The 20,308-nt window shown below is 38.4% G+C and overlaps 1 pseudogene; it reads left to right on the forward strand.

Annotated features, from left to right (window-relative positions):
• Positions 1-8,636: 8,636 nt before the first annotated feature.
• The window catches only part of LOC143389045 (kinetochore protein NDC80 homolog), a 106,947-nt pseudogene continuing 95,275 nt past the window's right edge, over positions 8,637-20,308 (forward strand).

A 20,308-nucleotide genomic window follows, 5' to 3' on the forward strand; every position in this document is an offset into this window, starting at 1 on the left:
AACTGTATAATCAGTCAAAAAACTGGTAAATTGGACTTGAACAAAAAATCTATTGGCCTTATAAGAATCAAAAGAGTATAGAATAAGAAAAAAATTTTACTTCTATATCTGATAAGTATACATTTGTGTATATCCAGAATACAGAAGAACTATTACAACAAAACAAGAAAAAGACAGCTCAATTTTTAAAATGGGTAAAGAATTTGAATAGGCATTTGTCTAACAAAGATAAACAATGGCTAACAAGTAGATGAAGATATTGAATATCATTAGTTACCAGGGAAATGCAAATAAAAACCACAATGCAATACCACTTCATACCCATTAGGATGACTACTATGGAAAAATACCATGACACAATGTTGGCAAAGATATGGAAAAATGGAATCTTCAAACATTGCTGATGGGAACATAAAAAGGTTGAGTCACCTTATTAAACAGTCTGGTAGAGTTACTAATGGCCCATAAATTTCAATTCTTAGTATCTACCCAAAAGAAAACAAAAGTCAACTCAAAAACACAAATATTCACAGCAGCATGATCATAAGAACCACAAAGTGAAAGTCACCCCAATATCCATCAACTGATAAATGGATAAACAAACTGCAGTGTATCTATATAACAGAACATTATTTAGCAATAAAAGGAATGAAGTTCTGATATGTGCTACCTCAAAAACAGGCTAAAAAACAGATACAAAGGGCCATATATTGAATGATTACATTTATATATCATGTCCAGTACAACTAAATCCACAAGGAGAGAAAGAAGATTCACGCCTACATGGAGGAAGAGTGAGTGGAGACTGACTGCTAAAGGGCATGGATCTTCTTTTGGTATGACAAATGTGTTTCAGTATTAGATAGCTGGATAGGCACACAACTGAGTGAATATACTAAAACTCAGTGAATTGAACTTTTAAGGAGTGACCTTGATAGAAATGTGAATTATATATCAATAAAGCTGTTATTTTTGAAAATGGCTGCCCAAATCATATACTAACACCTCTGCAGAAGGGTCTGGTTGAATCACTCTGCCTGTGACAGAATAAACTGTCAGAAAAACAAAATCTGTTCAAATTTGAAAATAATCTATGTTACTATCAATAAATTCCTGTTTCAACCAACCATAAAATTAGACCCAAAGTAGAAAGAGCAAAGAACAAAAGAGCATGCAATTCAACAATTAGCCTGAAGGTTACGGAATGAAACTAACCAAAGACTGTCTACCCAAATTTCCAATCAAATGATCATTACTCTGCAAGTCTAAATTAAACTTTATGCCTAATATAGAAAGAAACTGCTTCAAATACAGAAAATACAACCCATTTAATATGTAATAAAGTCTTTTTTTGGTTATGGACATAATTGCTTTATTTATTTGTTTGTTTATTTATTTATTTATTTATTTATTTATTTATTGTGATGCTGATGATCAAACCCAGTTCCTCACACATGCCAGGCAAGTGCTCTACATTGACCCATAATTCCATCCCTGTAATAAATTCTTAATATTTATTTAAATGTAGTATAAAAATTTTAACAAATGCAACTAACAGGAGAAATAAAGAAAAAGGCCTTCATTTTTATTAAAACGTCTGTTTAATCCCTCACTTTCCAAGAATAATTTTAGTAGGGCACAAAATTAGAGAAATTAACTCATCAGTAAAATGAAAGGCACTGTATAAACAAATTCCTGTACTTCCATAGAATAGACACAAAAACCTAAAACTTGATTATTTTAGAAAACAAATAAGATTACATCATTAGTCACAAGAAGATACCAGAAGGAAAAGCGCAGGAAAACCTCATTAATTTGGCCCAATAATGAAGACTCAGTAATTTCAAGTGTGCCTTGATTTAATTTTAGACTATGTATTAAGAAATAATTGTTAGGGGCTGAAGTTGTGGCTCAGCAGTAGAGTGCTTGCCTGGCACATCAGGGCCCTGGGTTCAAACCTCACCACCCCATTTAAATCAATAAAATAAAAACTACAACTAAAAATTAAATATTAAAAAAAGAAATAATTGCTAGGCAAAATAAAGTACAAATAAAACTTGCTGGAGTATTATTAATTGATATTAAAAGTTTCACATGCAAATGACTTCTTCAAAAATAATAATTAAAACAAGTTACATGTATTTTTAGAATCCTGTATTCTAATAGAAATAAAGTATATAAAATAGAGACTAAAATACTGTTGAAATCTATGAAATCATTAATTGTTCCATCTGTCTGTTTACTTTGGCTGTGAAAAACTAGTTCAGGTGTCAGAAAAGCTTCACATGCAAGTCTCAGACAAAAACTTATTCATTCTACTCAAAGTCTGGCAATCTAATTTTCTGCTTTTATTTTAAAAAATGTGAACCATACAATTGTATTTACTTTATTTGGAAGGGCATTTAGTTTATCATTATTTTCAAACAACATACTGTGAAAAATATTGCCATGTCTATACTGAGAAACATAAACAGATCTTAAACAAGATCCAGCAGCATACTAAGTTTAAATACTTACTCTGCACATTAAAAAAAAGATTTAGAATAAAGGACTTATGTGATTCTAAAAACTAAAAAGAATATACTCCACATAAAAATTTGAAATAAAATACCATCGAATGTTATGGCAGCAAGGGCCATACAGTTATGCACATCTAAATTTAAATGAAACCGTGTTAGTCTTCTCTAAATTAAAATGTATACTATTCTCTTTTGCATCTTTAACTTAATAATGACAATATACATCAACCATTGGGAGGTTGAGGCTGAGGCAGGAGGATCCTACATTCAAGGCCAGTCTTAGGAACTCAGTGAGGCCATAAGCAACTTATCAAGATCCTGACTAAAAATTAAAAAAAATAAACAAAAGGGCTGGGGATGTGTTTCAGTGGTAAAGTGCCCCTAGATTCAATCCCTAGTACCAAAAAATTAAACAAAGAAGTAAATAATGTTTTGGGTGTCTGTAGATTTTTACCAGGTAGGTAGGTATTCAGTGCTGAATGAAAACTGGTGAATAAATCGCCAGTTGGACCATGTTGTCCCAGCCTCAGGTTATTCAGTAAACAATGTTAATTGAAGTGAAAAGAAAAGCACTCTCAGGAAAGGCAATCTAGATGTACTTTATATATAGAAGACAGTTCAAAGAATAAACAGTAGGTCAATGATAAAGTTGTGAATCTGCTTCATGTGAGGCCATCTTTATATGTAACTCTTATTTGATTGAAATAAAATCTAAAGCAAAAATAAAATGAAAAATCACATTTACATCAGAAAGTGATAAAATCTTTGGACAGCAGAGATACACATAGTTTTAGACATAATCGCACAATCATATAGTTTATGTAATTCATAAAAACTATATTATCACCCAATTATGGAAATAATATTCTGTATGCTATTCATCCATTGGTATCCATGTTTGAAAATTGTTAAGAAATTTATTTTGAAAGTTACTTTAAGCTTCCCTTCAGGTGAATAAAACACAAAAGTACTGCTCTTTGCAGAAGAAAACATTCTGTATTCAAAACAATTATAGTTGGTTGATCTAGTATTCAAATATTTTTTTTTAAATATTTACTTATTAGTTTTTTTTTTTTTTCACAGTGGACCCAATCTTTTTATTTTATTTTTATGTGGTGCTGAGGATTGAACCCAGTGCCTCATATGGTCCAGGCTAGTGTACTACCACTTGAGCCACATCCCCAACCCTCAAGTTTTCAAATACTAACAATGAGTTAAAATCAAGGCAAAAGACCTAAAAAGAACTCAATATATTTAAATATTTTCATCACATTTAATGCCTAAGAATATCTGACATGTAAGAATCACTAGTATGTTCTTAAGGAAGAGAATTCTTTATGTTAATAAGAATGTTGAATGAAAGAAATCTTTGAATAACACAAGGTTTACTTCAACAGTTTACAGAGGAACACACCTATAATCCCAGAAACTCAGGAGACTGAGGCAGGAGGATCACAAGTTCAAGGATAGACACAGCTACTTAGCGAGGCCCTGTCTAAAAATTAAAAAAAAGCAATTTAAAATAAAAGGTGCTGGGGATCTAATTTACTAGTGAAGTACCCCTGGGTTTGATCCCCAGTACCAATAAAAAACATGTTATCTCAAAAATGTACTTTTTTTTCCTATTGAATTAGCAAAGATCAAAAAGATTAACAAAACATGGTGTGAGCAAGGGTTTTGAAAATAGGATTCTCATGGACATTGAGGGGGACGGTTTTTACAGATAACAGCTTAGGTATATTTATAAATTTTTAAAATGTATATAATATTTGACCTGGCAGTTATACCTCTATGAAGATAAGTGAATAAGTATACTATAATCAACATACCATTATTCATAAGAAAGAAAAACAAATAACATTTTAAATGGTTATGAAAGGAGTATGATGTCTTTAAATAATAGAAAACTATGTAGGCATGGCTGGGTTTTACCTCAGTGGTAGAGCACTTGCCTGGCATGTGTGAAGAACAGGGTTTGATTCTCGACACTGAATATATAAAGATCTATTGACAACTAAGAAAATAATTAAAAAAAACAAAACTAGGCAGCCAGTAAAATGATCACCCATGATTGTGCACATCAGGTTCAACTCACAAATATATATATCACAGTAAAAATGACCACATAGCTTCATATAGAGAGACTGCTGTGTATTTAAATTCTTATATATACTTTCATATCCTCCAAAAGTGAGTTAATGGTGGCCATTTCTTTGTGCAGGAGTTGAGGGCTTACTTTGTCATTATGTTGTTTTATATGGGTAAAAACTTTTCTAGTTATTATAATAAAAAACACAACAAACTTTTAAGAGAAAGAACTGCCTCTATATCATCAAAATTACTTCAAATATTTTCATCTTCCTATTTAAGAGGAAAGAATTCATTAAATGTTGCAAATAAATGTAATACAGGATCTCCTTCTTAGAACCACACTTTAAAATGACAAGATAATAGAAATTAAAATATTAGAGTCAAAAAGCTAGTTAAAGACAAACATCATTATTCACACAGCCCTCATTATTGGCATCCAACTTACCTCCCAGAGGTTCTATGAAATCAAACACTTCTAAAACAATATCCCTTTTACACATTAAGGAAACAGACTGAAATTAATAATAATAATAATAATAATAATAATAATAATAATAATAATAATAAAAGAATTTTTAAAATGTAAAATCATAAAACACTTACCACAGTAAAAACATTTAATTATTTTCCTGTCTTACATTCTTTCATAGCACCTTTATTAAGATCTGGAAAAAAATGTTTGGAGAAGTTAAATAGATTTTAAATGTATACTTTTAATCCAATGTTAATTTACTATAGATTTCTTTTTTTCTGAAACTAGACAAAACAGTTTAAAAGAACTCATGGCAAAATAAGCAAGCAAGAATTCCCAGGAATATGAAAAGCAACAAGGGGAACCTAGTTTTAAAAGATATTAAAACTTTTATAAAACCAATAATGTAATACTGGTATATGAAGAAAATGACTAATAGAATACAAACCTCAGAGACACTCCAATACCTCCAAAAGTTAACAATACCATAAGAGATCAAAGAAGGGCTCTAAAATCAACAGGTGAAAATAACAGACACACAGAAAAAGTTAATGTTGAACCTATCCATTATTCTGAACACCAGAATAAATCCTAATTTGAACATTTAAATGTAAAAGTGATACCATAAAAGTACTAAAAGAAACCATGGGCAAATTCTTAAAATCTTGGAGGCCTTTCAGTGACTTAAACTCCAGATATCTGGGCTGGGGCTGTAGCTCAGTGGTAGAGTGCTTTCCTAGCACTTGTGAGGCATTGGGTTTGATCTTCAGCAACACATAGAAATAAATAAAAATTAAAAAAAAATCAGGATACCATAATGATTAATTTAAACTGTAGTATTTAAAGAAAAAATGTAAGACTTTTGTATACCAAAATATGTAAAGGTAAATAAAAATAAGTAAAAACCTGGGGAAAACTGTAATTGATATCACACAGGGAGAATCTCTCGAATTTACAAATTTCTAGAAATTGATAATGGGGAAAAAAGCAACCCAAAACAAAAATGTGAAAAAACCCACTAACAGAGAATTCACAAGAAAAAAAAATACAATTAGTTTTTAAGCACAATATGCTCAGCCTTTTTAATAATGATTGCAATACACACTAAACTACTCTATATTGATAATTCTCATCTATCAAACTGTTAATAAATTCAAGGGTTGTACACAGTACATTGGAAAGGCCCCAGAGAAATAGGAAATCTCTCTTACACTGCGATCTGCCCTCTGATATCTGTGGTATTCAGACTGAATGCAGCAATCATAGGTGAAAATTTTTTTTAAAAAATTGTCATACTAAACACATACCAACTTTTTTGTTGTCACTAGTCCCTAAACAATACAGTGTAACGACTATTTACATGGCATTAATATTGTATTAGGTTTTCTAAGCAATCTAAAGATGATTTTAAAGTATGTGGAGAAAGTGCATGTGTTATATACAAATACTATGCTTTTTATATAAGAGACTTAAGCATCCTTGTATTTCAGTATCCACAAAGGGGTCCTCAAACCAATCCTCCATGGATCATGAGGAGCAACTGTGCTCCTGGGAGTTTAAAACGGTGCAACACCTAAGAAAACAAGCATTTAACTAAATTATAAATGCACTGCCCACTGGCGCAGTGATCCCACTTCTAGGAATGTATCCCACAGATGTACTTGCACATGTATAAAATGATATGTATACAAGCTGTTTCACTATAGTATGGTCTGTGATAAACCTAGAAATAACCCAAACACCCACCAGGGGGGGCTGGCTAAGTAAACAAGGCACTTAATGGACACTGTTTAAACACAGCTGTTTTTTTTTTTTAATTTTTTAATATTTATTTATTTTTTTTAGTTTTTGGCAGACACAACATCTTTGTATGTGGTGCTGAGGATCGAACCGGGGCCGCACGCATGCCAGGAGAGCACGCTACCGCTTGAGCCACATCCCCAGCACCACAGCTGTTTTTTTTAAAAAAGTGTTTTCTATAAACAAATATTCTTTCTAAATAAATACTAATAGAAAAAAAATCTCAAGAGCATATAAAGAAAAAGCCATAGGATAGAATTACTTGCATTGTATAATACATTTTATATAAAAAGAATAGAGTACACTGGCATTTCTCCTACTATAAAAGGAAACAATTGACATCTATGGGAAATAAATTAAAGGTGGTTATCTAAGAAAGAAAGGCAAATCGGGAAACAAAGCAGTTGGAAATCACATTTTCCCAAGCATGCCTGTGCCATTTTAACTTTTGAACCATAAGAACATGTTACCTACATTAAAAGAATTTTCAAACATTAAAAAGAATACTTACAGAAAGAAGAGAAAGAGACACCCATAGATAAGACTTAAAACTAAGATTTAAAGAGAATTTTTGCTCTGAAATTAGATGCTGAAAAGCAATCTTGGTGTGATCATTGCAAAAGGAAAAAAAATGCTTTTTTCCCCTTCAATCAAGATAAAGAATATGATAATCTGTTTTTTAAAAAGCTATTTGAATGAGTAAGAAATTTGGAAAGGGGAGAAAAATGTACAATGAGGACACTCTAGTATAATGGTTCTCCAACTATGGTCCCTGTACCAGCAGCATCAGCATCATGTGATAACTTGTTAAAATTAATATTCTCAGGCTCCCACCCAGACTACTGAATCAGAAACATTGTACTAGTCCAGCAATCCTTGTAACACCCTCAAGTCTGAGAGTCACATATTTTGTCTGGTTCTTCCCACAGGTTCAGGAACACCATCAGTCTGCATTTCAAACAAGCTCCAGGACATAGAACCACACTTGGATAAGCAAAGCTGAAGTCCTCCTGGGGGAAAAAGGTATGTAACCTTCATATGGTTGAGTTTCCCATGAAACCTGTCCTCAGTATCAGATGGAAAAAGTCCTTAAACAGGCTTCCTAGCCAAGAGATATCATGGAGCTAGTTTCCTACATAAACTGTGTACACAGAGAATAAATGTTTTCAAATACATTCTTATAAAAACAACAACAACTATGAATCATTGAAATTCAACTTAAGGATGTCTCATTTGAAAAAAATTATAAGTAGACCTACAAACTTTCAGAAATAGGCCAAAGAAACAAAAATAAACCATATTCCATAAATTCTGCCTGTGTTGTGTGAACAACTTAACCTCAAATGCATTAAGTGCCCACCATGTGCTTTCATGGAAAAGCACCAAGAAGTTTGTTTCCCTCAAACCCTTTTCAAAAATATTGTCCTCATGTTGATGAACATTGATCTTCCATTTGTTTTACACAAGGAGAAAGATGTGAATAGGAATCTTTTGAATAAAAAATTCTAGTTTAGCAGAGGGCAGAGCACACACCCAGAAGGCAGGCAGCTTTGGAGCAGCGGTGCCGCCAGCAGTGGCGGGATTCGGATCCAAGCTCGAGCCCTCCCTGAGCCCCAGAGCTGCCCAGGGCTCCCACCCCAGCTCCCCAATTGCGCTCACCCATCTGTCCCTAGCCCTGCCGCCCAGCCCCAAGACTCACGCCCCCAGCCCCCCTCCCCTACCCGGAGCCACCTACCACCAACCCGCTGGCCACCATGTCGGTGGAGCTGGAGGAGGCTTTGCTGCTTTCTGGCGCCAAGGGGGTCATGGGGGGGGCAGCTACGTGTGGGGGGAAGCTACAAGGGCCGTGGTGGCCTCAAGCGTAAGAGGACCCGCAAGAAGAACCAGCGGGGGCACCTACAGCCAGCTGGTGGTGGAGACATCCGCAGGCTGGGTGAGCAGAGGCTTGTTGCTGGCAGGCATCTACACAGAGGCCAGGAAGGTGGCTGGGTTCGATCAGCAGAACAGTGGCACCTACCTCAAGTACTTGGTGCACACTGGTGCAGAATGACTTGCTACTGCAGGTCAAGGGCACAGGCGCCACCAGCTCCTTCAAGCTCCATCGCCAAAAGCTGGCGGCCTGCTAAAGGTGCATGCCTTTTCTGCGCCTACCATGCACAAACCCAAGAAGCAGGCAGCACGGTGCCACACGGACCCCTGACCCACCAAGGGCGCCGACAAACACAGGCTCCAGAAGGCCGCTGCCATGAGGACAAGGGCAGCAGCAGCAGTAGCAGCAGCAAGGCCAAGAAGGCAATGGCTGGGAGCAAGAAGTTGAAGAAGGCAGCCAAGCCCAGTGTCCCCAAGGTGCCCAAGGGCTGCAAGTGAGCACCCCAGCACCACACGTGACAACATGGAGGGGGACCATCCCCGCTGGGCCAAGACCTCCCCTCCCCTCCCCCACACGTCGCTCTGGCCGCAGCTCCCCCATGTGCTGCAGGGAGATTTTTGAAACAGCCAGGTGACACCCTGATTGGCTCTGGCCCTTAGCAATGGCCCTCACCATGGTTACACCCCACCCAGGAGCCAATGGGCAGGGCCCTGGTTGGCCAGCTGGCTGCAGGGGCCAGGCCTGTCCCCCTCCCTCTCCCCACCTCTGGGCTCCCAACAATTGCCCAGGGTGCAGGGCAATGCAATGCTCCTCTCCCAACCAAGCCTCAATAAAACATTGTTGACTTTTGCCAAAAAAAAAAAAAAAAAAAAGAATTCTAGTTTAGACAGAAAGTGTAAGGTGCTGGCACATGCCTGTAATCTCAGCAGTTCTGGAGGCTGAGACAAGAGTCTCTCAAATTCAAAGCCAGTCTCAGGGATGGTGAGGCACTAAACAACTCAGTGAGACCCTGTCTCTAAATAAAATATAAAATAGGGATGACGATGTGGCTCTGTGGCTGAATGCCCCTGATTTCAATCGCTGGTACTCACCCCCCTCCAAAAAAAAGAAGGCTATAGAAATCTGTAACTTATTTTTGCAAATCACCTTTGAATAATTTTTGGTGCTAAAAATTAACCAATGTCCTGACATTTTTATATATTTCCTATTTCATTGTCTCTGAGATGCCATCACCTTTAGAACATTCTTATTCTATGTAAATCTCAGAAGAAAAATTGCCATGTGGTTACAATATACCAATTTTAAGATTCCATCCATCTCAGATGTGCATCTTAAAAATCAATAAAATGCCTTAATTATAAATCACATAATTGTATGGTAGATTATTTTTTTTCCAATTAACTCTATGTCTCTCAAATGTAAAACTCCATAAAGGCATGCGTGTTTTGCCCATTTGACAACATTTCCTCCATGCTTAGAAACTGAAACATTTTCAATATCTTTGTAACTCGTTATTTATTTAGTTTACTTAGGAATATGTGAATATGAAAAAAAAAAGTAATGATTTTTAACAGTATTTTTAACCTTGCCGAGGCAAGGTCAGAGTAGAAATTAGAAGTTTATTGAAGGACAGCAGAAAAGACTTCTCTGAGACATTTTACTTGCTCAAAATAATAAAAAAGTAATTATTTTCAATTTGTCTGACTTCTCAGGTCAAAGAGATTCAATACATCTCTACAGAATTGAAAATATATTCTCTTCCAAGAAGTCTTTACTTACATGTTTGTTTCTACAGCAGCTTTCAATAATAATAAGCAACAAACACCTTAAAAGATTTTTAAAAAGTCAAAATAAACATCCTTTTTAGAGTTAAACAAGTTGAAGAAATTTTTGTTACACTCTAGCTAGCTTGAGCTAAATGCTATTTTAATTATTCTCTATCATAACTCGCAGTGTTTCAAATGAAAAGATAATTTGTAATGAGTAATACCATGAGGTCTGGTGTATGTGCATCTATCTACATTTTCCAAATTTGCTAATTTAAACACCAGTAAGTAGAAAGGGTTATTTTAAAAGTGATTACAGCTGGGCATGGTGCTGCTTGCTTGTTAATCCCAACAATTTGGGAGGCTGAAGCATGAGGATCCCAAGTTTGAGACTGCCATTTCAAGAAGGGGAGAAAGGACTGGATCTCAGTGGTAGAGTGCCTCTGGGTTAAAACCCTAATAAGTAACCCACCCCCTAAAGTGATGACATGAATGTATATTCTACTCAACTCAGAACTGCTATTGTACACACTGCTGTCACTTCCCAACTCTGTTCTCACATCAAACTGCTAAAATGATATTAGTGTTTAGATATCAACATTTCTAATGTGAATTCCCATTAAACACAGACAAGCACAACCTTACCTTCCAAGATTCTTGAATAATTGACAAAGGTGTCACTGTTACCGCTGTTGACTGGTGACGAGTCTTGCTTCCCCAATGTTGAAGAATAACACCAGAGAAGCATGCCGAGGCAAGGTCAGAGTAGAAATTATTAGTTTATTAAAGGACAGCAGAAAAGACTTCTCCCAGGGGAAGAAGGGGACCCAAGAGGTGGAATATGTGAAAGGGTGGTTATTTCCCCTTTTTACACTTCCAGTGATGGAACGTATGTTGGAAGGCCTGAGGGGTGGGACACACGTGGGTCAAAAAAGTAATCTGGGCAGGAAGGACTTCATTAACACTTCTTTGAGATGGGCTATCTTCAAATCTGCTGGGGCTGTTTATTAACATTTTTTGGGGATGAACTTTGGGCCTAGGGCTTTTCTGGGGACTTCATTAACATTCCATGAGTTTTACTGCATTTCTGGAAATTCATTCTCAACATGGCCTCCATTTTAGATCTTACTCGATATTAGACCTGATTTACCTGACTACACTGGCTACCTAAATTTAAATCTGGCTTCATCACTTGTCAGGGGCTAGAAGGAAGTTCTCCTTCTAAGAATAGCCTGACCTTTACAAGAAACAGCCTGTGGCCATCTATCTTCCTGAAACATCTTGAGGTTATCTCGCCTCTGGCAGTTTCACAACCTATGCCCAGCAACTGCCAATAGGAGAGCTTCCCTATCCCCAGCGTATAAATACCTCTGTGTGAACAATAAAAATTTGCAGCTTGATCAGAACTCCTGTCTTGATATCATCCCTCGTGTCTCTTGTCCCTTCATTCCTCCCGGCCTAGGTTCACCGCCCTCATTGATGTCCTGCCAATCGGGACATTTGGCGCCCAACATGGGGCTCGAGCCTTTGACTGAGGGGGAACGCCATCCTCCGGGGAGACTTGGCCAAGCGGAGCTCACGATCACCTCGGTAGACACCAGCAAGAGACAGATCCAGGAGGAGAGTGGGGACGACGCACGGTGAGTGACCCACCATGGGACAAGTAGTCTCGTCACATGATTTGTTTTTGTCAGGCCTCAAGGAGGCCGTCAAGAAACGGGGGGTGCGTGTTAAGAAAAAGGACTTAAAACTATTCTTTTCATACATAGGAGAATTGTGTCTGTGGTTTCCCCTTGAAGGGACCATTGATGGTAAAAGATGGCTTAGAGTAGGAGAATGTTTGAAAGATTATTATGAATCCTTTGGTGCCTGTTCCCACTTTTTCTTACTGGAACTTAATTAATGAAATTCTTAAAAGTTTACCCTTTGACATTGGTACCTTAAAACTTGTCAGGATTGGGGAGGAGGGTATGCAAAAGACCTCTCGTCCCTCTCATCCCCCTCGGCATGCCCTTCAGTTAGTATAGATATAGATCCTTCTCAGTCTCCCCAGGACCCTGGGAACCTTCCTGGTCCCGCTCAAAATCCCACCCTAATAAATAAGGCTTCAAAGGTTGCCAACCACCTTTATCCAGTTTTAAATCCTGGAGACATATTGACCCCTGGGGAGGAGGCTACCTTGGAGATGGAAGCAGCTCGCTACCATTCAGATGACCTGCCACCTCTCAGGACCCTATCACAGCCTATAGGACTTACACATCCACCTCTCTCCTATATCCCTCCTGCCTTTTGTGCTCCGGCCCTTCAGGGGCCTACTACCCCGTCTCCCGATATTTTTTCTCCACTTCCCTTACCTAACCTGACTCCCTTGTGAGAGTTTCTCCAACATAGATGGGAACAGATTAAACTTTTAAAAGAATTAAGATCCCTTGACTTTGAGCTCCGATAATTAGCCTTAGGCACGAAGTCTACACGATCTGGCCCAAGGCAGTCTAATACACACACCATAGGCCTGTTCTCGCCTTCCCAGTCACCCACAGTCAGACAGATAAGCATGCCCAGACTGAGGACAAGAATTTAGAGGAGGATCAAGAGGAGGAAGCGGGGGAAGGACAAGAGGAAGACCATGACTCAGAGGATGAGGAGCCCACCCTTAGGCAGGAAGGAACCCAGTGTGCCTACAAAAAATTAAGTCTGCGTTTTCTTGAAAAACTTAAAAAGGCTTGTGCTCACAATGGCCCCACTGCACCTTATACGTTGGCCTTATAGAATGCCATAGCGCACAATGGCTTACTCCTAATGATTGGAAATTATTAGCCCAAGCTACCCTCAGTGCTGGATTCTTCCTGTTATGGAATGCAGATTTCAAAGAGCACTGTCGGGAAACTGCTCAAAAAAAATTTAACTAAGGCCTCCTCTAAATCCTGGACTTATGTTAAGCTAGTGGGCAATGCTCCTTTTGACACTAACCCTAAACAGGCACGGTTCCCTGCTGGACTTTTGTCGCAGATTCAGACGGCTGGCGTACATGCTTGGAGACGCCTCCCTCAAAAGGGCTTGGCTACCACTTCCCTGGCAAAAATTCGACAAGGGCCTGATGAGCCTCAGAGTGACTTTGTTGCACGGCTCAACCTAGCCCCAGAACGCCTGCTTAGACCAAGCGAAAGCAAAAGCACCTTTGTAAAACATCTTGCCTTTGAAAACGCCAACCCGGCATGTCAGTATGTTCTTCAGCCACATGAAGATAAAGGGGAACTTTCTGACTTTATTATACTCTGTGCTGGGGTGGGTGTAGCCCATGCCATGGGTCTCACCATAGGTGCCGCCTTTACCAAGGCCTTTTGCAATCCTGGCTCACATACTTGCTTTACTTGTAAACAACCTGGCCATTTTGCACGGGAGTGTCCAACAGGCAAACAGGGCCTAGGGCCAACATCTTCTCCAACAGGGGCTAAACTGCCCCCAGGCACCCTTTGCCCTAGATATGGTAAACGTCATCACTGGGCCAATGAGAGTAGATCTAAGACAAATGCCCTTGGACAAGGAGGGAAACTCCCTCCTTGCTTAATAATTCCAACCCCACCCTTGCTGGTGATTGCTGGCTTTGCATAACAGGTGCAATCATGCCTATGGCAGTTCCTTTAAATTCTAGCAAAAACAAAGATGATACATGCCAACCCGGACTTCCTTTTAAAGTACAGCCTATGGACACTTTTACATCATGTCTTTTAGGCGTGATGCAGAATAATACCTATGATATTGATGTTGGAGTTACTTCCTTTGGAAATTGCTCAACAGTACAAAATTACTCCTCACAAACCCCACCTCTTTGTCCCCCCAGTGGCACAGTTTTTATGTGTGGAGGAAACTCGGCCTTCCCCAGGCTTCCAGCGAATTGAACTGGTGGCTGTGTTCTTGTCTTATTACTCCCTGATATAACTATTGTACGAGGAGACAAACCTCTACCCATTCCTAGCCTAGACACCTTAGTCAAAAGACACAGGAGGGCAATACATGCCTTACCACTCCTTGCCAGCCTTGGAATAGCAACTGCTGTGGGCACAGGTACAGCTGGCTTAGGCACAGCTATACACTTTTACCATCGCCTGTCTCAACAATTTATAGATGATGTACAAACTCTATCAGGAACCATTAAAGATTTACAGGACCAAATAGACTCCCTGGCAGAAGTGGTCTTTCAAAACAGACGAGGCTTAGATTTGCTGACAGCTAACCAGGGAGGTATTTGCTTGGCCCTGGGGGAACAATGCTGATTTTATGCCAATAAATCAGGCATAGTACGCACTAAAATTAAGCAGCTTCAAGAAGATTTAGAAAAGAGATGAAGGGAACTATTTGAAAATCCCCTCTGGACCTGGATTATGGATTTCTACCCTACCTTCTTCCCCTATTGGGCCCTTTGTTGGGTTTACTTTTAATGGTGTCCATAGGACCCTGCATTAGAAACAGGCTGGTACAATTTATTAAAGAACAGATTAATATTTTAGCCTCTAAGCACATATACAGGTCCACTATCATCATCTGGAGATGGAAGACCGTGCTGCCAACATTTAAAAGGATGTTCCACCCTTCTCACAGGCTTATTTCTTAAAGTTTACATCCTCACAGATCTCTCTTTCTTATATAAAAGTACAAATAACAGCTCTGACCAACCATTTTCTGCCCTTGCCATAAGGGTTAAATTATCCCTCCTCCCATGAACCCCTCCAGTTTGGGGATGATGCACCCATGGAGTGAGGACGTTAGGCCAAAATAACTGAGGGTGCAGGAAGGACTGCAGGAGGATGGATCCACAGATCCCAAAACCCAAGACTTCTGAGTGACATGGTCTGGTGCATGGTGGTTGGCATGCTTCTCCCTCAAAACCGTCTCCTCCATAAACATGTCAAGGCCACAAATTCTCCTAATGAGGATGCTCGCTTGGATCAGGAGATATTCTAAGGCCTCCTAGAGGAACAGAGCCTCTATCACCCCCTAAAAAACATGTCCAATAAGGTATGGTCAAATATTTTATGTAAGAAAGGGGGAAACGTCAGGGGCTAGAAGGAAGTTCTCCTTCTAAGAATAGCCTGACCTTTACAAGAAACAGCCTGCGGCCATCTATCTTCCTGAAACATCTTGAGGTTATCTCGCTCTGGAAGTTTCACAACCTACACCCAGCAACTGCCAATAGGAGAGCTTCCCTATTCCCAGCATATAAATACCTCTGTGTGAACAATAAAAATTTGCAGCTTGATCAGAACTCCTGTCTTGCTGTTATCCCTCGTGTCTCTTGTCCCTTCATTCCTCCCCACGTAGGATTGCCGCCCTCGTTGATGTCCTGCCAGTCGGGACAATCAATAACCAAGATCATGGCCTTTTTTATATGTCAGACAAATCAGAAAAAATAATTTTCCCAGAAAGAAGTTGTTTGTCATCCCTTTCTTGTTAAAATAAAGTAGATAATGGATATGTTCTTAATAGTATCTTCAAAGAACCAGAACAGTCCTTAAGGAAAATTTTTAGTTATCAAAGATATTCAGGGACACCAATTTAGTGTTTGGGGGCATTTAGTGTATGGGGTCCAGGATCTAGGCTTCAAACAATGCTTGGGTGGGACAGATCTGTATCATCAAGATTCATCCTGGTCACAAGAATTTTGATCTTATAATGGTTTAATTAAGCCCACTTTAAATGACCATTACTTTAAGACAAGATATTTAAAAGTTTTTATAGGAAACTCCACCCCTTGCCTCTAATTATGTAAGACAAAGTAGTAAGGGGTGCTTCAGAAGCATAAGCAAACTGTCTGAAAATTAGTGCTCATTTTTTCACACTACACATTAACTTAACATAAATTTAAAATTATAGTGAGTATACATAGACTACTATATATGCTAACAGTATGAGATGGCACATAAATCTCACCCCAATGAATCCAAAAATTTCAATCTTGTTAATATTTTACTTGTTATTACTGGCAGCTGAAGGGATCCATGGAAGGCTTATAGTAAAACCTGTGGGTAGACTGAGGCAGCCTGTAATTGACCTTGGTGTGTAATCCCTAGTTCAATCTAGCCTCTCTTTTTATTAGTTTAAATAAGGTTGTCCCAACACTAAGTATCCCAACACTAGTTTCCATCTTCATCTCCCTCTTGGATTTTCTTGTTTGAACTAGATCCTAGTACTTTTTTTTTTTAACCAACTCAAACTTGTTCACTAGCAGCAGGTGCAAGCACTCGAATGCATGCTGTCCTTCAACACAGCTGAAATTTCTGGTTATAAGTGAGACTGCAATGCATGTCATATATTGTCCTCCCTTTATTTCTCTTCTACATGTAAGTGAAAGTATCACACCCACTTTCACTTATGTGTGTATGCAGGTTCTGTTGTGTACAAACCTCACTGCTCAGTAGCAAAGTGGGCTTGATAAACATTCAACACCAAGGAGAGGAGCCTGGGTTCTGTGGTTGACAACCAACTGTTCCAGACTGGAATCCCCTGCTTCAAGGGTAATCAAACTTTCCTTTGCCTGAGGCAAGACTTGGGCTCCAGTATTTCACATTCCTTGGGCGAGTGACCCCACCCCTGGAGTACAAAGATAACTCTAAGCACACCTTTGCTCTCTCACACAGGGCCAAATGATAGTTTAGCGGTGGAAGTGAAAGGAAAGTGAGCACAACACTTGGAGTTACCAAGAGATCTTTATTGCAGCAGTGCAAAAGAGGAGGAGAGAGAAAGAGAGAAGAAAGAGAGAGCAAGAGAGAGTGAAGCAAGAGATTGAGACAGAGAGAACAAGAGACGGGGGGGGTGGCAGGAGGGAGTTTTTAAAGCCAAATTCTTTTTTTTAAAATTTTTATTGTTGGTTGTTCAAAACATTACATAGTTCTTGTTATATCATATTTCACACTTTGATTCAAGTGGGATATGAACTCCCATTTTTACCCCTATACAGATTGCAGAATCACATCAGTTACACATCCATTGATTTACATATTGCCATACTAGTGTCTGTTTATTCTGCTGCCTTTCCTATCCTCTACTATCCCCACTACCCCTCCCCTCCTCTCTTCTCTCTCTACCCCCTCTACTGTAATTCATTTCTCCCCCTTGTATTTTTTTTCCCTTTCCCCTCACTTCCTCTTGTATGTAATTTTGTATACCCCTGAGGGTCTCCTTCCATTTCCATGCAATTTCCCTTCTCTCTCCCTTTCCCTTCCACCTCTCATCCTTGTTTAATGTTAATCTTCTTCTCATGCTCTTCCTTCTTACTCTGTTCTTACTTACTCTCCTTATATCAAAGAAGACATTTGGCATTTGTTTTTAAGGGATTGGCTAGCTTCACTTAGCATAATCTGCTCTAATGCCATCCATTTCCCTGCAAATTCTATAATTTTGTCATTTTGTAATGCAGAATAATACTCCATTGTGTATAAATGCCACATTTTTTTAAATCCATTCTTCTATTGAAGGGCATCTAGGTTGGTTCCACAGTCTTGCTATTGTGAATTGTGCTGCTATGAGCATGGATGTAGCAGTTTCCCTTAGTATGCTCTTTTTAGGTCTTTAGGGAAAAGACTGAGAAGGGGAATAGCTGGGTCAAATGGTGGTTCCATTCCAAGCTTTCCAAGAAATCTCCATACTGCTTTCCAAAATGGCTGCACCAATTTGCAGTCCCACCAGCAATGTACAAGTGAACCCTTTTCCCAACATCCTCACCAGCACTTGTTGTTTGACTTCCTAATAGCTGCCAATCTTACTGGAGTGAGATGGTATCTTAGGGTGGTTTTGATTTGCATTTATCTGACTGCTAGAGATGGTGAGCATTTTTTCATGTACTTGTTGATTGATTGTATGTCCTCCTCTGAGAAATGTCAGTTCAGGTCCTTGGCCCATTTGTTGATTGGGTTATTTGTTATTTTATTGTCTAATTTTTTGAGTTCTTTGTATACTCTGGATATTAGTGCTCTGTCTTAAGTGTGAGGAATAAAGATTTGTTCCCAGGATGTAGGCTCCCTATTTACCACTCTTATTGTTTCTTTTGCTGAGAAAAAACTTTTTAGTTTGAGTAAGTCCTATTTGTTGATTATAGTTATTAACACTTGTGCTATGGGTGTCCTATTGAGGAATTTGGAGCCCGACCCCACAGTAAGTACATCGTAGTCAACTTTTTCTTCTATTTCAGGTGCTGTGTCTCTGATTTGATATCAAGTTCCTTGATCCACTTTGAGTTAACTTTTGTGCATGGAGAGAGAAAGGGATTCAGTTTCATTTTGTTGCATATGGATTTCCAGTTTTCCCAGCACCATTTGTTGAAGATGCTATCCTTCCTCCATTGCATGCTTTTAGCCCCTTTATCAAATATAAGATAGTTGTAGTTTTGTGGATTGTTTTCTGTGTCCTCTATTCTGTACCATTGGTCCACCCGCCTGTTTTGGTACCAGTACCATGCTATTTTTGTTACTATTGCTCTGTAGTATAGTTTGAAGTCTGGTATTGCTATACCGCCTGATTCACACTTCCTGCTTAGCATTGTTTTTGCTATTCTGGGTCTTTCATTTTTCCATATGAATTTCATGATTGCTTTCTCTATTTCTACAAGAAAAAATGCTATTGGGATTTTGACTGGCATTGCATTAAACCTATAGAGAACTTTTGGTAATATCGCCATTTTGATGATGTTAGTTCTGCCTATCCATGAACAGGGTATATTTTTCCATCTTCTAAGATCTTCTTCTATTTCTCTCTTTAGGGTTCTGTAGTTTTTATTGTATAAGTCTTTCATCTCTTTTGTTAGGTTGATTCCCAGGTATTTTATTTTATTTATTTTTTTTTTTTTTGAGGATATTGTGAATGGAGTGTTTGTCATCATTTCCATTTCAGAGGATTTGTCACTGATATACAGGAATGCCTTTTATTTATGCGTGTTGATTTTATATCCTGCCACTTTGCTGAATTCATTAATTAGCTCTAATAGTTTCTTTGTAGACCCTGTTGGGTCTACTAGGTATAGAATCATGTCAACTGCAAATAGTGATAATTTGAGTTCTTCATTTCCTATTTTTATGCCTTTAATTTCTTTTGTCTGTCTAATTGCTCTGGCCAGTGATTCGAGAACTATGTTGAACAGAAGTGGTGAGAGAGGGCATCCCTGTCTTGTTCCAGATTTTAGAGGGAATGCCTTCAGTTTTTCTCCATTCAGAATGATGCTAGCCTGAGGCTTAGCATAGATTGCTTTTACAATATTGAGGTATGTTCCTGTTATCCCTAGTTTTTCTAGAGTTTTGAACATAAAGGGATGCTATCTTTGTTGAATGCTTTTTATGCATGTATCGAGATGATCATATGGTTCTTATCTTTAAGCCTATTGATGTGGTGAATAACATTTATTGATATCTGTATATTGAACCAGCCTTGCATCCCAGGGATAAATCCTACCTGATGATGGTGCACAATTTTTTTTGATATGTTTTCGTATCCGATTCACCAGAATTTTATTGAGGATTTTTGCATCTAGGTTCATTAGAGATATTGGTCTGTAGTTTTCTTTCTTTGAAGTGTCTTTGTCTGGTTTAGGAATCAGGGTGATGTTGGCCTCGTAGAATGAATTTGGAAGTTCTCCCTCTCTTTCTATTTCCTGAAATAGCTTAAAAAGTATTGGTATTAGTTCCTCTTTAATGGTTTTGTAAAACTCTGCTGTATACCCATCCGGTCCTGGGCTTTTCTTAGTTGGTAGTCTTTTGAAGGTTTCTTCTATTTCCTCAATTGATATTGGTCTGTTTAGGTTGTC

The sequence above is a fragment of the Callospermophilus lateralis genome, unplaced genomic scaffold (assembly GCF_048772815.1).
Source record: "Callospermophilus lateralis isolate mCalLat2 unplaced genomic scaffold, mCalLat2.hap1 Scaffold_43, whole genome shotgun sequence".
NCBI classification, from domain to species: domain Eukaryota; kingdom Metazoa; phylum Chordata; class Mammalia; order Rodentia; family Sciuridae; genus Callospermophilus; species Callospermophilus lateralis.